The following is a 15,919-nucleotide window of genomic DNA, read 5'->3' on the forward strand; positions in this document are numbered from 1 at the left end:
TTCCCGAGAGAATTTGGAATGTTCCTTTCGTCATTCGAAAGTAGTGTTTGAACTCGTAAGGCAAATATCTGGGAACGGTCTGCTCAAAATAACCCGTTATACTGGTTAAATTACTACGCATGAAACAGCTCACACAATATCATTGATATCACCGTCGAAATCGTCATCTAGCTCTTATACGAGCAACAGTGATCCAACATCCTCCATTTTAAATGAGCGCGAAACTCGTTTTGCGAGTGGAACAGAACGAGACCGTCCGGACCCGTCGCGATCCATTCGACACCAAGAAATTTTCGAACCTCAACCCCGGAAATTTCGGTTGAATGGATCGCTCCCTGGATCTCTCTCCTCACTCTCTTATGACGTAACTAAGTTATGGAGTGAAACCATCAGTTGGTGGGCCGAACCATTCTTGTTCGTGGTTTAATTAGCTCGCGAAAGGGACTAGAATGGTCCAATAAGTCGGGAGCGAGTTACAACAGGAAAAGTTCCTTGCAAGACTTACCGGGTGAGCAAGTTAGGGAACTGGGTAACATTCTGCGAAATTAATGCTGGTGTCATGAAAACTAGAAAATAGGAATGAAAAAATAATCATTTAAGAGTTTATTTAAGAGTTTATTCTACACTTTCTGTCCTGTTCGTTTCGTTAAGTTGCAAGAACTTTGCGAAAAGTTTGGTTGAAGTTAAAACCGAGACATGGAAATTCTCAATTATATATATTTTTTCAAACTGAGATAATAAGATCTTTCAGGTTTCCTTTCATTTCCACGAACGCTTTTCGACTGACTCGTAATTATCCAAAATATATTCAGCTTGTAATTAAATGAGAACATCTTGCATGCTTTGACGCAAACGTCATTGCAATTCAGCTCACTTCAATTCCGCTTAGATAATGAGGTTGTGTTTCCATTCCTCTCCACAAATTCATATTTTTTGAACAGTTGTCAGCCTATAAAACTGTTTTCCACATTCAATTAATGCGTAGGCGAAAACAAAGATATGAGTGTCCAGTTTCAGGCATAAATTATATGGGAAGACGATAATCGAGGCTTGTTGTGTCTCCAACGGTTTTTGTAACAAACAGATCTTCCGGTCTCCGAATTTGGTAAGTTACTCTCACTTGTTTGTTTGTTTCTTCCCCGGGTTTCATGCGAAAAAGTCAGGTGTGTAGACAGTTTGACGAAGTTCATTAAGTACTCCTGAATAACTGTTATGCAAAACCGAAGTCGGACATAGTTAATATTCGGAGAACCACAAAGCAAAGGACAGAAAGTAAAACATTTCTATCGAAGGTTTACTTGAAAGGAAGGTTTATGAAGGATTTTCGCCACAATGGCTCTCTTTTAGATGTTTTTTAGGCCTAGTTTTATTCTTGCATGCGGCATCGTGAATTTATGCGTTATGTCTTATGGTATGAAATTTATTTAAATCCACGCAGGTGGTTAAAAGTGTCGCGATCATTGCTTCTACGGAGCTCTTGCAGATGATAGTCGCTAAGAAACCGTTATTGACGGAATAGACTGCAAGAACTATTTTGTGGTTTACTGTGTTCTAGCTCGCAGAAATAAAAAAGTTCATTTCATTCCATGACTGGTTTCTGAAAGACTAGGTGAGATTTTACTATGTGAAAGAGTCAATTTGAACTGAATTGGCGACGTGTTTAAACAGGCTTTAATTGTGGGATAAACTAAACGCTCACTCACTCACAGCACACAGTCTTTGCGCGAAAGTCCTTCTTTTGACCACCAACAAACGTCGAGAGGTTAATACGAAGGGATTGAATTTTTTTTTTTTTTTTTTTTTTTGAGAACCGCTAGATTATGAGTTAAGGCAGAGTTTTCAAGCAAGAGAGTTGGTGATTAATGAACTATTTCGCGGTCTTTGAAATTAAGACAGCTCCTCACCAGAAATAAACGGTATGGAAGTGACAGTAGTTCTCAGCAGACTACAGTGATTAAAGTATTGGGCGATCTGAATATATACTAGCCTGACAGAATGTGGCTAAATATAGCCGTAAAACTGACAATCTTATCTTCCAGTTTTCTAATGCACTCCATCTTTAAAATGTCGGTCCTGTTTCACTTCTTCAAAAAAGTGTTATTTTCATTGTTTCGTCTCGAATTTGTAACGGGATGTTTCTCAATTGCTGGCTAATGTCAAACGGCTTTCTGTGCGGAAAAAATAATTAACATGCGGTACTCTTTAAGTCATATGTCAGTCCAGAGTGAGACTAAATTTTCTTTAATCTCGCCAAGCAGAAAATTCAAGAAGGATTTGATCTGCTTCCTGCAGTTACAGACTTAAAGCAAACAGAGTTGTCAACGAAATTTGCATTTCTTGAACAAATTTCCAAGAAACTGTGTTGAAAATCAACTTAAAAACACCTGCAAGTTTACAAAGTCTTCAACTGTGCTCATCAATGTTTTCACAAATATCCCAAGCGTCGTTATTTATCTTTTCTAGGAAATGACTTTTCATTGACAATTTCCATATCTCGCTCAAAGAGCGAAATTTTCACTGATTATTTTTCAGGGGCCGCTCCCATGTAGATGAGATTTCCCTTTATAACACAGAGTGGTAAGTACTGATATCCAGTTTCTAAATCAGTAAAAAATATGATAATTCGGCTTAACTTTTGGCAATTTTTTTGGATTTCGAGGTGAGATCCTTATCATACCTCGAATGATACCATACTCAAGTTAGCCACATGTTGCTGACGTTTCAGGCCGTATTGTCTGGCGGTCGATCTGTGTCTTCTTTGGAACATTTTCAATTGCAGTACCAAATATGATTTTTTTCCATTGAATGGGAATCTTTGACTAAAAATTAGAATTCTATTCAGCTTGAGGAGAAACGTTTATACCGTGATCAGAGTAACGAGCTCTGGTTTTAGTTTAAAGAGATTTCATTTGTAAATGAACCGTAGTCAAGATTGTTTTGCTAAAGGTCTTGATAGTACATTTCAAAACGAGCGTTAGGTATCAAACAAACTACAGTCAGATATATCGGGATGATTGAACTAAGTAATTTGCCAAACACGATGTGGGGTTTGTGCCAAATTCATTCTCGTTGTCACTTTTTAGCGGGGCACATTGGCGTATCCAAGAATCTACAAGCATTTCTGTATGGTTTGCGATCAATGAAAGAGGACTAAGAATTAAACCGTTCACCAATATGTTTAGACTCTAGCGCAAATAGCTGCAAATCAAATCTGAAAAGAATAGTTTCGTCAGATGAAGACGGCGTCATCTACGAAGATAAACCTTACTGTACATGAAAGTTTGATGAAAGTTTGATGAAAGTTTGATGAAAGTTCTCGCAACACAACGGGTCATTATAACTCGAAAAGCAAATTCCACCCATCTTTCAAAGAATTTGCGATGATTTTTATGATGTAAACTGCAGTGTTTAACAAGATTTCCAGCCCTGAGAAAAGCCGCAAGTGAACACGTGTAAAATTGCGATAATATCACTGCGATGGTATCGATGACGCGAGTATGTTTGATGTGATGTTTGACCCTTTCACTCCCTTTCAGTGTCCTTTAATTTGTTGGCGCATGAACGAATCTTCTTCGGACATCGTACGTCTTCGGTAATCTTCGGAAACCTTCGGAAAGTACAACAACACACCCTTTATTACCAAACCAGAAAAACTCTTAGTTACAAAAAAGATGGTTGAAACAGGAAATGAGGCAAATTCGCCCAGAATAACTTAAAACGGAGCTAATCGAGCTTAGTGAAATTAAATTATTAAAGAAATTGGTTGGCAGTATTAAAGACTTAAAAGAGGGAGGGGGGCAGTAAGGAGACAAAATGAGGGGAAAAAAAAAAAAACTATGAATAAGTGAACAGAATAAAGCAGTAAATGGTGTCACGATGTCATCGAAACGTTGCTCCGTCTTATCGCTAATTTTATTGTTATTAATTTATGAATCACTAAATACCTAGAAATAAAGTAATAAATCTGATCAGCCAAAAATAGAAACATAACAATGAAGCAACGCTGATTAAACGTAGAAAGCTTAAAGCGACAACTACAGGCTACATGATAGAGTCAAACTGAAAGCCAAGAATTGCAACCGTAGACAGCTGTTTCAGCCTGGTTGGGTCTCGTCAGCACGGTGTAGCTGCAGCTAGAAGTAAAGCAACCGACTTGCTGATAGATCGTCTACTAAATACACATGGTAATGATCTCAGATGAAACTCAAATCCAAATGTTTGCGGATTGGCCGATGTCACATGCTCAACGCGTGACAACGGACAATAAGCAAAATCCAGAATATATAATATAACATGTAATTTTAGACAGTACTCCAAAACCTCTTGAATCTTTTTACTCAATTCGTGTAGATGTGCTTTCTAGTTCAGATTACTATCAAAAAATAAGTCCCAAATATTTAATATGAGTATCAGTTTGGTTTTAGATCAAGACATTCATCTACCCGATCTCTTCTTCTTTTGACTAATAAAGTTCAAAGATCGATATTATACGGTCATGGAAGAAAGCGTTTCCCACGGTCTTAATCTTTCGCTCTAAGCACGTCCGACTACTTAACCAGAAATCTGTTCGCATAAAATGCGAGTAGAGAAGGTAAGATGGTTCATTTGGAATCTCGTCCGTGAGGAAATTTGTATAGTGGTAGAGACGAACAGCAAACAACAAGCACTTTTGTCCGAATAGAGTCCACTTGTGTGATTAAGTCTGGTCTCTTTTCTTCGATTAGCAGCCACTCATAGATCAGGCAGTACACTCTATTCGAGCAAAAAAGTTTAATTAGCTGACATTGTTCTTGACAATTTTCTTGACATTTTGCTTGACTCCTTAACACCTAAGCTAGTATATATCTGAACTGAATGACATTTGAAATCTGTATTTCATAATGGCGACAGGATGACGTCGAAACGTCATCATGTTATAGCGTTAATATTTCTTTTAAACTGTATCTTCTTCTTCTTCTTCTTCTTCTTCTTCTTCTTCAATTATTATGCCTCATGGGATGTAAATATTACTTGACTAGATTTTACACTTATGAACAAACTGTTTGTGTTTTTTGTAATTCCATTGTCTTTAAGTCGCATTTCAGCCCGTTCATGACGAGGTTTAACTCGCCCTTAAAAGGTGCATACCATTCACTGAAATCATTGGTTTCGGTTAACTGAGTGTTTGGCAGGCCAACAGACAACAAATGAAACACATTAAATGAGCAAACTAGTTTTTGCTGTTAATAAACATTTCGACTAATTATTCTAGAAATAAAATTCCCTAAAATTCCACTCTTTTGCCGTCGCCTGTAGTTTAGCTGTTAAGAGTGTGGATTCCATGTAAACTTTTACGTATTGTTTTCTTGTATCAGCATGTTACACAGGTATTCTACTGAAAGTTATTGACCAACGATGAGATTCACATACGAAGTATTGACCTACTTCCCCTCAGGATCCACTAAATGAACAAACGAATAAACGAATTTAATATCGCTATAATATTATTTTGATTAAACAATAATTTCTTTAGGTCATAGAGATTTTTTAACAACTTTTCAAAGATAGATGAAATAATCTGGACCGTCCGTTTAACCAATTTTATTATCCAACTGCAGCGTACACCGTCCAAATATCGCGCAAAACGAGTACAGATATACAGCGATATTATACAGTTATTTGTACAGTAGAAATTAAACCTGTGAAGGTGAATTAATCAACATGACACGAACGTGGGACAAAGGAAAATTCTGAGTCCCCGACAGGAATCGAACCCATGACCTCCCGAACACCGGGCGGGCGCTCTATCCACTGAGCTACGAGTTCTCGTAGCTCAGTGGATAGAGCGCCCGCCCGGTGTTCGGGAGGTCATGGGTTCGATTCCTGTCGGGGACTCAGAATTTTCCTTTGTCCCACGTTCGTGTCATGTTGATTAATTCACCTTCACATTTAATTACCGAGCTTAAAATTCACCATCTTTATTAAGTTATCAGAAATTAAAGCTGTTTGCGGGACAGGTAGACACGTGCATGCAAAACTGTCACACTCTCCCTCTTTCACTGATAAATTTATTGACTACAGTTGTTGGATAATAAATCACTTATTAGATGTTTTGGCGTGTAGTATCACTGTATATATTTACTCGTTGTTTGTATTTTGACTCGCCCTACACGCTCGTAAAAATACGGCACAACTCGAAAAAATATACAACGATACTACACACCAAAACATCTAATAGATGGTTTTCACGTGACGTCATCAAATTCCAAAATCCAAAACAAAAGAGCCACGAAAGTTTTTATCCTCATCAGGCATAAGGGAATCTAAATCTATATCTGTTTGCAACCTCTGAGCTGAAAAGCGTTCTTGGTTTGAAAACCAGCGTAGTTTAAAGTTATGGCGGTGCGTGACATACCGCTCCAATCGCATTTGTGGAAAAATATACACTTATGTAACGATGTTTAGCCTTTTAAGGATTCAAAGTGTTAGGAAAAGTGCTTGTGTAAATGTTTGTTGGTTCAGTTCATACAATCAGTCGCCTAGATGGCCAAAGTAAGTTCCAGATGTTCGGCCGCCATGTTGGTGGAGCACAGAGCTCCACCAACATGGCGGCTCCATACTGGGCTCTGTAAATTTGCGCAAAACATTTCGACGAATATCTGAAGTTTGGGAAAACGCAGAGGCCTCAAACTTGGAGAAGTGTCTTCTTTATCTATTTTCTATAACACTACAATTTCTTGACTTTATCCCCTGAATAGTTCTTGATTGATTTTTTTGTTTCGTGACAGTGAAAACCATCTATAAGATATATATTTATATTGCGCAATTCATCGGACCCCCTCACGGTGAAAAGGTAAATCGAAATTCCGGCACTGATTTCAAAGCTATTGACATTATACAATAGCTTTGAAATCAGTGCCGGAATTTCGATTTACCTTTTCACCGTGAGGGGTCCGATCAATTGTCCCTACAACGCTTGCAGGACTTACAGTATATGCGAGGTACTGAATCAACACTGGATTTTTACTGATACGGGCTGGAATAAATATCTTTGTTTGCTTAAAACGGGTAGTTATTTTTCGGCTTCGATACATAAAACTAGTGAGACAATCTCAGATAGTGCAGAGCGCAATTGATAGCTCTGGTACAGTAGTCCCATAAGTACTCACCCCTGCTCGGTTCACTTCCGGTTTGTGTCTACCTTGGCAGTCTGCTACGGCTTTTCCCCTTTGCAGTGTGTATGTTTCAAGGTTGTATTTTCATTCAAGGTCCAAACATTACGCACAAATTAATTACTACTGGTGCTTTAAGTTGATTTTCGTTCATTTTAAATTCAACAATACGCTGAAGCAGCAAACGTGACAATTTAGCTCTTCACGCCAACTTTGTAACTTGATACTCTTGTTTTCCTCGCAAAGCCATGTAATATGAAACCCCTGTTTTCTCCAAAACATACGGAAGATGTGCTTGTTTTTTGGAGATAAATGACAGAAAGTTAAATATCTGATGTAGTGATGAAGAAACGGAACAGAGACGATGTTTTACTAAAAATGCAAATTTTTACCGATGAACAAGAACTAATTTAATTATCAGATAGTCACGAAATACCACTTTCTTTTTCTGTTGCCACCTTTGTTGTTAACAATAAAACAATTCAAAATTAACACACAACGATATTGATGGCTGAGAAGCGTTTCAACGAAAAGTATTGAAGATAAACAGCGCTACTTGGCCGATATGAATGAGTCTCCTCAAAGACTGATTAAATTAATTTGCGCTTTCATTAGGTGCCACGGCGTCTGCAGCAATATTTGAGCATTTTCCTGGTTTCTTTTGTTACAAATTTACAATTTGCGGAGTATTAAAGCCTTTAACTTGAGAACTTTTTGGTCTCTCTTACAGACACAATTAAGGCAAGAAATAAACAAGTCGCTAAGGAGAAGCAATATATTTGAACCCTGACAAGCACACTATTGTAGATTGAAAACAGCAGATGATATTTGTTGAACCGACCTGTTTGTAATTCTAAAAGCTACGCAGCCACAGTAACGTTTCACTTTTGCAATAAAAAGGGACAATTGGCGCTACCTGAAAAATAACTGCCGTCCTTGGTCACATGACACGATATATAAAATACTGCGTGTAAAGATAGTGTATAACACTATCAATGCTAGAACGCATGCGTCTTACATGTTGAGCTCTACCATAAGGAAAACCACTCAACATTTGTGCGTGATTCCGTATCCAATGTATCCTTCACCTAATATAGAAGCCACGAACCCTAACTAATCTACACATGCGTTTAGGGCAAATTAGTTTTGTTCTAAGGAGAATGGTACCACAAGGAGAGCAAGGGGTTACCTGAAACAAATATATAGCTTTGCGATGTTCAAAGTTAAGCGACGGCGATGGAATATGTTTTACGTAGAGTACACATGTACCTTTCCCACCCTACTCCCACTACTTCCTTGCCTCTAGACTAATTAATTAATTGAAATTAATTAATTAAACAAACATTAAAGTTTACACCTTAGCGCCATAGGGCCATAGTGCCATAGTGCCATAGCGCCATAGCGCCATAGCGCCATAGCGCCTTAGTTCCTTAGCGGCAGGCAACCCCCATAACCATCCCAATAGTGCACTCTGCACTAACTAGTGAGACAATCTCAGATAGTGCAGAGCGCAATTGATAGCTCTGGTACAGTAGTCCCATAAGTACTCACCCCTACTCGGTTCACTTCCGGTTTGTGTCTACCTTGGTAGTCTGCTACGGCTTTTCCCCTTTGCAGTGTGTATGTTTCAAGGTTGTATTTTCATTCAAGGTCCAAACATTACGCACAAATTAATTACTACTGGTGCTTTAAGTTGATTTTCGTTCATTTTAAATTCAACAATACGCTGAAGCAGCAAACGTGACAATTTAGCTCTTCACGCCAACTTTGTAACTTGATACTTTTGTTTTCCTCGCAAAGCCATGTAATATGAAACCCCTGTTTTCTCCAAAACATACGGAAGATGTCCTTGTTTTTTGGAGATAAATGAAAGAAAGTTAAATATCTAATGTAGTGATGAAGAAACGGAACAGAGACGATGTTTTACTAAAAATGCAAATCTTTACCGATGAACAAGAACTAATTTAATTATCAGATAGTCACGAAATACCACTTTCTTTTTCTGTTGCCACCTTTGTTGTTAACAATAAAACAATTCAAAATTAACACACAACGATATTGATGGCTGAGAAGCTTTTCAACGAAAAGTATTGAAGATAAACAGCGCTACTTGGCCGATATGAATGAGTCTCCTCAAAGACTGATTAAATTAATTTGCGCTTTCATTAGGTGCCACGGCGTCTGCAGCAATATTTGAGCATTTTCCTGGTCTCTTTTGTTACAAATTCACAATTTGCGGAGTATTAACGCCACTAACTTGAGAACTTTTTGGTCTCTCTTACAGACACAATTAAGGCAAGAAATAAACAAGTCGCTAAGGAGAAGCAATATATTTGAACTCTGACAAGCACACTATTGTAGATTGAAAACAGCAGATGATATTTGTTGAACCGACCTGTTTGTAACTCTAAAAGCTACGCAGCCACAGTAACGTTTCACTTTTGCAATAAAAAGGGACAACTGGCGCTACCTGAAAAAATAACTGCCGTCTTTGGTCACATGACACGATATATAAAATACTGCGTGTAAAGATAGTGTATAACACTAACAATGCTAGAACGCATGCGTCTTACATGTTGAGCTCTACCATAAGGAAAACCACTCAACATTTGTGCGTGATTCCGTATGCAATGTATCCTTCACCTAATATAGAAGCCACGAACCCTAACTAATCTACGCATGCGTTTAGGGCAAATTAGTTTTGTTCTAAGGAGAATGGTACCACAAGGAGAGCAAGGGGTTACCTGAAACAAATATATAGCTTTTCGATGTTCAAAGTTAAGCGATGGCGATGGAATGTGTTTTACGTAGAGTACATATGTACCTTTCCCACCCTACTCCCATTACTTCCTTGCCTCTAGACTAATTAATTAATTGAAATTAATTAATTAAACAAACATTAAAGTTTACACCTTAGCGCCATAGGGCCATAGTGCCATAGCGCCTTAGTTCCTTAGCGGCAGGCAACCCCCATAACCATCCCAATAGTGCACTCTGCACTAAAAAGAGACAAGGTACAAAATAATTTTGGTCTATGATATTTGACTGATTCCATTGTTGCAAGCTTATATCATAAAAGAAAAAAGCATAACTACTCAATATAATGACATAACCACCCAATATAATAAAAAAAAGTATCATAAGACAGTTCTGGCGTTCCATACCCGTACCACTAGAACGAGCTTCATATGTGATAACAATAATGCATGGTCTCACATTATCCGTCAGTATTATCATCTCGAAAAGCTTTCAGAAAAATACTATGGTCGAGGAATTTAAGAAGGCTCGACAATTGAGTAATCCCAATTGATATCACTAAAAACTTTTATTTTTTAGAGAATTCCCTACCGTCTTCTTTAGGAGCATGATATCTTCGTTTCCTTCTGCGATTATCGTTTCGCCTCCCTCTTGCTTCTTCAGAGTTGTCACGATAAGACAGCGAAACATTCTTTCCTGCTGCTACAACTTTGGCTGCCTGCACTCTGTCTTCCCGATATATGTTCTCCAGCAAGGGTGCGAGACTGTTTCCTTTTTCTGGAATTGATTGCTTATTAATACTTTCTACCGGGTTGTTTGTGTTTGGTCCTTTCTCCCAGGTTTCCTCAGAGAGTAAGGTGTAGGCTTTTGTGAACATTCCTAGACACAGTAGTAATGACGTAAACGAAAATGCACAAATCGTTTTTAAAATTTCCTAATAATCCGAATTAATTTCATTACATTTTTAGTCGTGTGGTAAATTCATTGTACTCGCGACCACTGAACATCGGCGAGATTTTGGTTCCTTATTATACAGACAAAATTAGCTCGCCGCTGAACATCGGCGAGATTTTGGTTCCTTATTATACAGACAGAATTACCTCGCCGCTGAACATCGGCGAGATTTTGGTTCCTTTAATATACAGACAGAACTACCTCGCCGCTGAACATCGGCGAAATTTTGGTTCCTTTATTATACAGACAGAACTACCTCGCCGCTGAACATCGGCGAGATTTTGGTTCCTTTATTATACAGACAGAACTACCTCGCCGCTGAACATCGGCGAGATTTTGGTTCCTTTATTATACAGACAGAACTACCTCGCCGCTGAACATCGGCGAGATTTTGGTTCCCCTATTATACAGACAGAATTACCTCGCCGCTGAACATCGGCGAGATTTTGGTTCCTTTATTATACAGACAGAACTACCTCGCCGCTGAACATCGGCGAGATTTTGGTTCCCCTATTATACAGACAGAATTACCTCGCCGCTGAACATCGGCGAGATTTTGGTTCCTTTATTATACAGACAGAACTACCTCGCCGCTGATCATCGGCGAGATTTTGGTTCCTTTATTATACAGACAGAACTACCTCGCCGCTGATCATCGGCGAGATTTTGGTTCCTTTAATATACAGACAGAACTACCTCGCCGCTGATCATCGGCGAGATTTTGGTTCCTTTATTATACAGACAGAATTACCTCGCCGCTGATCATCGGCGAGATTTTGGTTCCTTTAATATACAGACAGAACTACCTCGCCGCTGAACATCGGCGAGATTTTGGTTCCTTTATTATACAGACAGAACTACCTCGCCGCTGAACATCGGCGAGATTTTGGTTCCTTTATTATACAGACAGAACTACCTCGCCGCTGAACATCGGCGAGATTTTGGTTCCTTTATTATACAGACAGAACTACGTCGCCGCTGAACATCGGCGAGATTTTGGTTCCTTTATTATACAGACAGAACTACCTCGCCGCTGAACATCGGCGAGATTTTGGTTCCTTTATTATACAGACAGAGCTACCTCGCCGCTGAACATCGGCGAGATTTTGGTTCCTTATTATACAGACAGAATTAGCTCGCCGCTGAACATCGGCGAGATTTTGGTTCCTTATTATACAGACAGAATTACCTCGCCGCTGAACATCGGCGAGATTTTGGTTCCTTTATTATACAGACAGAACTACCTCGCCGCTGAACATCGGCGAGATTTTGGTTCCTTTATTATACAGACAGAACTACCTCGCCGCTGAACATCGGCGAGATTTTGGTTCCTTTATTATACAGACAGAATTACCTCGCCGCTGAACATCGGCGAGATTTTGGTTCCTTTATTATACAGACAGAACTACCTCGCCGCTGAACATCGGCGAGATTTTGGTTCCCCTATTATACAGACAGAATTACCTCGCCGCTGAACATCGGCGAGATTTTGGTTCCTTTATTATACAGACAGAACTACCTCGCCGCTGAACATCGGCGAGATTTTGGTTCCTTTATTATACAGACAGAATTACCTCGCCGCTGAACATCGGCGAGATTTTGGTTCCTTTATTATACAGACAGAACTACCTCGCCGCTGAACATTGGCGAGATTTTGGTTCCTTTATTATACAGACAGAACTACCTCGCCGCTGAACATCGGCGAGATTTTGGTTCCTTTATTATACAGACAGAATTACCTCGCCGCTGATCATCGGCGAGATTTTGGTTCCTTACTATACAGACAGAATTACCTCGCCGCTGATCATCGGCGAGATTTTGGTTCCTTTATTATACAGACAGAATTAGCTCGCCGCTGAACATCGGCGAGATTTTGGTTCCTTTAATATACAGACAGAACTACCTCGCCGCTGAACATCGGCGAGATTTTGCTTCCTTTATTATACAGACAGAATTACCTCGCCGCTGAACATCGGCGAGATTTTGGTTCCTTTATTATACAGACAGAACTACCTCGCCGCTGAACATTGGCGAGATTTTGGTTCCTTTATTATACAGACAGAACTACCTCGCCGCTGATCATCGGCGAGATTTTGGTTCCTTTATTATACAGACAGAATTACCTCGCCGCTGATCATCGGCGAGATTTTGGTTCCTTACTATACAGACAGAATTACCTCGCCGCTGAACATCGGCGAGATTTTGGTTCCTTTATTATACAGACAGAATTACCTCGCCGCTGAACATCGGCGAGATTTTGGTTCCTTTAATATACAGACAGAACTACCTCGCCGCTGAACATCGGCGAGATTTTGGTTCCTTTATTATACAGACAGAATTACCTCGCCGCTGAACATCGGCGAGATTTTGGTTCCTTTATTATACAGACAGAACTACCTCGCCGCTGAACATTGGCGAGATTTTGGTTCCTTTAATATACAGACAGAACTACCTCGCCGCTGATCATCGGCGAGATTTTGGTTCCTTTATTATACAGACAGAACTACCTCGCCGCTGATCATCGGCGAGATTTTGGTTCCTTACTATACAGACAGAATTACCTCGCCGCTGATCATCGGCGAGATTTTGGTTCCTTACTATACAGACAGAATTACCTCGCCGCTGATCATCGGCGAGATTTTGGTTCCTTATTATACAGACAGAATTACCTCGCCGCTGATCATCGGCGAGATTTTGGTCCCTTTATTATACAGACAGAATTACCTCGCCGCTGATCATCGGCGAGATTTTCGTTCGGTATATAAGAGAAATTAAATTATCACATATTCCAACATTTACATAAAATAGTTTCAATATATATATTTAAACATTCACATAATATGTGAATATATGTAAACCCTGAGCAATCGGTTTTCATCCTTTTACGCATGGGTTCCGATGTCATACAAATGACCTCTTGCCAGAGTGAAAGCATTCCGCGGCGTCCGTTTAAAAAAAAATGAATGATTGTCATTAGACGAATGTATAATTTTCCGGGGTAATGCCACTCGTAGACAACTGGGAAACCGTACCTCAGCGCCACCCATTGCATCAGCGTACGCAGCTTTGTTCAGCGTCCATCTAAAGGTACTCACTATATCTACTTGCTGTAAATAAAATGTACGAAGTAAATTACTTTTCAGAAAAGCCTCGAAGGTAAACAAAAGTCAAAGATCAACTCGCAGCAATTTGTTTTGTTTGGTAATGTGATGGAATTTGCTAGGCCTTAGTTTTAAACACGTAAATGCTCATAACCTAAATGTTTTGCCAATGAGTTGTCAGCTTTTAAATTGTTTCCCGGAAAATAATTTGTTTTCCTTGTTGCATGTGAATTCACAAAATTTCAGCGTTTGTTAGTTGGACATTCTATACTTGTCGCTTACTTGGGGAGCACTTTTTGAGGTAAGCCGTGATATATTTTCCTCCAAGTTTTAATGTTACAGAGCGATATAGATCGTCGACTTGAGGTTACCGTATACCTTTAGGGGTGTCTCGCGTCCAAACAATTTAGCTCGCTGTAGATACCCAAACCCCTATATAAAAATTAACACCTATAGAGCTGGCTATCAAACTAGATCAAGAATTTTGAAATAATATCAGTTGTCGAATTTTTTAAGGCGTCTAAACGCGACTGTCCGAATCATAAGTCAACAGGAGTTGTTTGTTTGCCAGAATATTTGGAAAATAACTTCATGAAGTTAAACATACAACAGAAAATTGTCCGCGAATTTTTTTATTGGAAAGATTTTTTTCCTCCGAGAGCGATTTTTGTTCGATCGCTCCACATTTTTTTAATGAAGGCAAAACCTACATTTTGACACCGGATATAACTGATATGTACATATATTTTCATCGCTCCGAGTTAAGAACGTGATTTTTTTTTTCCTGCTACTCATACGTATTGACCGAACCTCTGAAGCAATCGTAAGTGGTCACTCTCTTCAGACTTCGACCGTGACTTGTAGCTCAAATAAGCGATATTATCTGGCTGAATCCGGCCTCTTAATTTTCTTCGGCTTCTTCTAATTAATGCAGTAGATCTCGCCTTTTAAGACGTTATTCGCTTTCTTTCTTTTCGCTTTTTCTCTTGATGTAATATATTGAAATACTAGTCAGTGAAAATGGAGGATAAACAAGTTTATATCATATTCAGTGAGTTTTGCACGAGTTTCAATTTTTCGCACACATTACGTACATACTGAAGCGATTTAGAAATATATGCTTCTGCGACTGCAAAACATTAATTTTCTAGGAGATGTTCAACTTCGCTGCTTAGAAGAAAACAGAAGGAAAAGGCTATTAAAAACCTGGCATCTGCGCAAGGAAAACTTGGTATAATCAATCGGTCTTTATAATAAGAGAAATCGAGAGAATTAGTAAGTAACAGTTTGGTTGATCAAACTCTTTAAGTTGAGGGTTAGTGTGTATTTAGATGCGCTATTTATTAACTGTTTTGAAGCTAATTATGCAAAAGACCACGTTAACAAAGCAACGTGTATTTTTGGCCGACCAGCCAATTATACTTTATAAATGGTTAATCTAAATGATGAATTAAAGCTATAATTACTTTTCGACAAAAATGAACAATTAAGACACGGGTTTAGTACTTTTAGGGGTTTATTTCTTTAAAATATAAAATAAAAAAAGCAAGTTTAGCTCAGATCTCCAAAGCCATGACAACCGTCTGTTTAGATGTGCCTAAAGCAAAACTAGTCATAGTAATAATCATAACAAATAATTATCTAGAATGAACTATGAATGCTATTTATAATTGTGAAATTAATGACTTTGGAAGGTCGTTTATGACGTTCATATCAAACGAAAATAATTAATTTTGTTTTTCGGAACGATCGATATTTTAGCCTTTAGATCGAGCACAAAAAGTCCAGGTTCAAGTGGAGCCGCGCGTATGCAAAGATAAAGCAATTCGACCGGTGATTTTATTCTAAAATGGGTTTCTACACAACTTTCGAAAGACATTAACGCGTCAGAAATTTTTCTCAACCACAGGCCTGACCACAAAAGAGTTTAAATCACTAATACGAAGGGCCCGGAAA

At 38.8% G+C, this 15,919-nt stretch overlaps 1 protein-coding gene across 1 annotated transcript in view; it reads left to right on the top strand.

Annotated features, from left to right (window-relative positions):
- The first annotated feature begins 851 nt into the window (after positions 1–851).
- Positions 852–15,919, top strand: part of LOC149111565 (uncharacterized) — a 30,951-nt gene continuing 15,883 nt past the window's right edge. Inside the window, exons 1-2 of the mRNA XM_089288824.1 lie at positions 852–1,105; positions 2,533–2,577. The gene's annotated coding sequence lies outside the window, so the exon portion shown is untranslated. The remainder of the gene's footprint in view (positions 1,106–2,532; positions 2,578–15,919) is intronic.

This window comes from Orbicella faveolata, unplaced genomic scaffold (assembly GCF_042242905.1).
Source record: "Orbicella faveolata isolate gen_17 unplaced genomic scaffold, um_ofav_v1 contig_2, whole genome shotgun sequence".
Classification (NCBI taxonomy): domain Eukaryota; kingdom Metazoa; phylum Cnidaria; class Anthozoa; order Scleractinia; family Merulinidae; genus Orbicella; species Orbicella faveolata.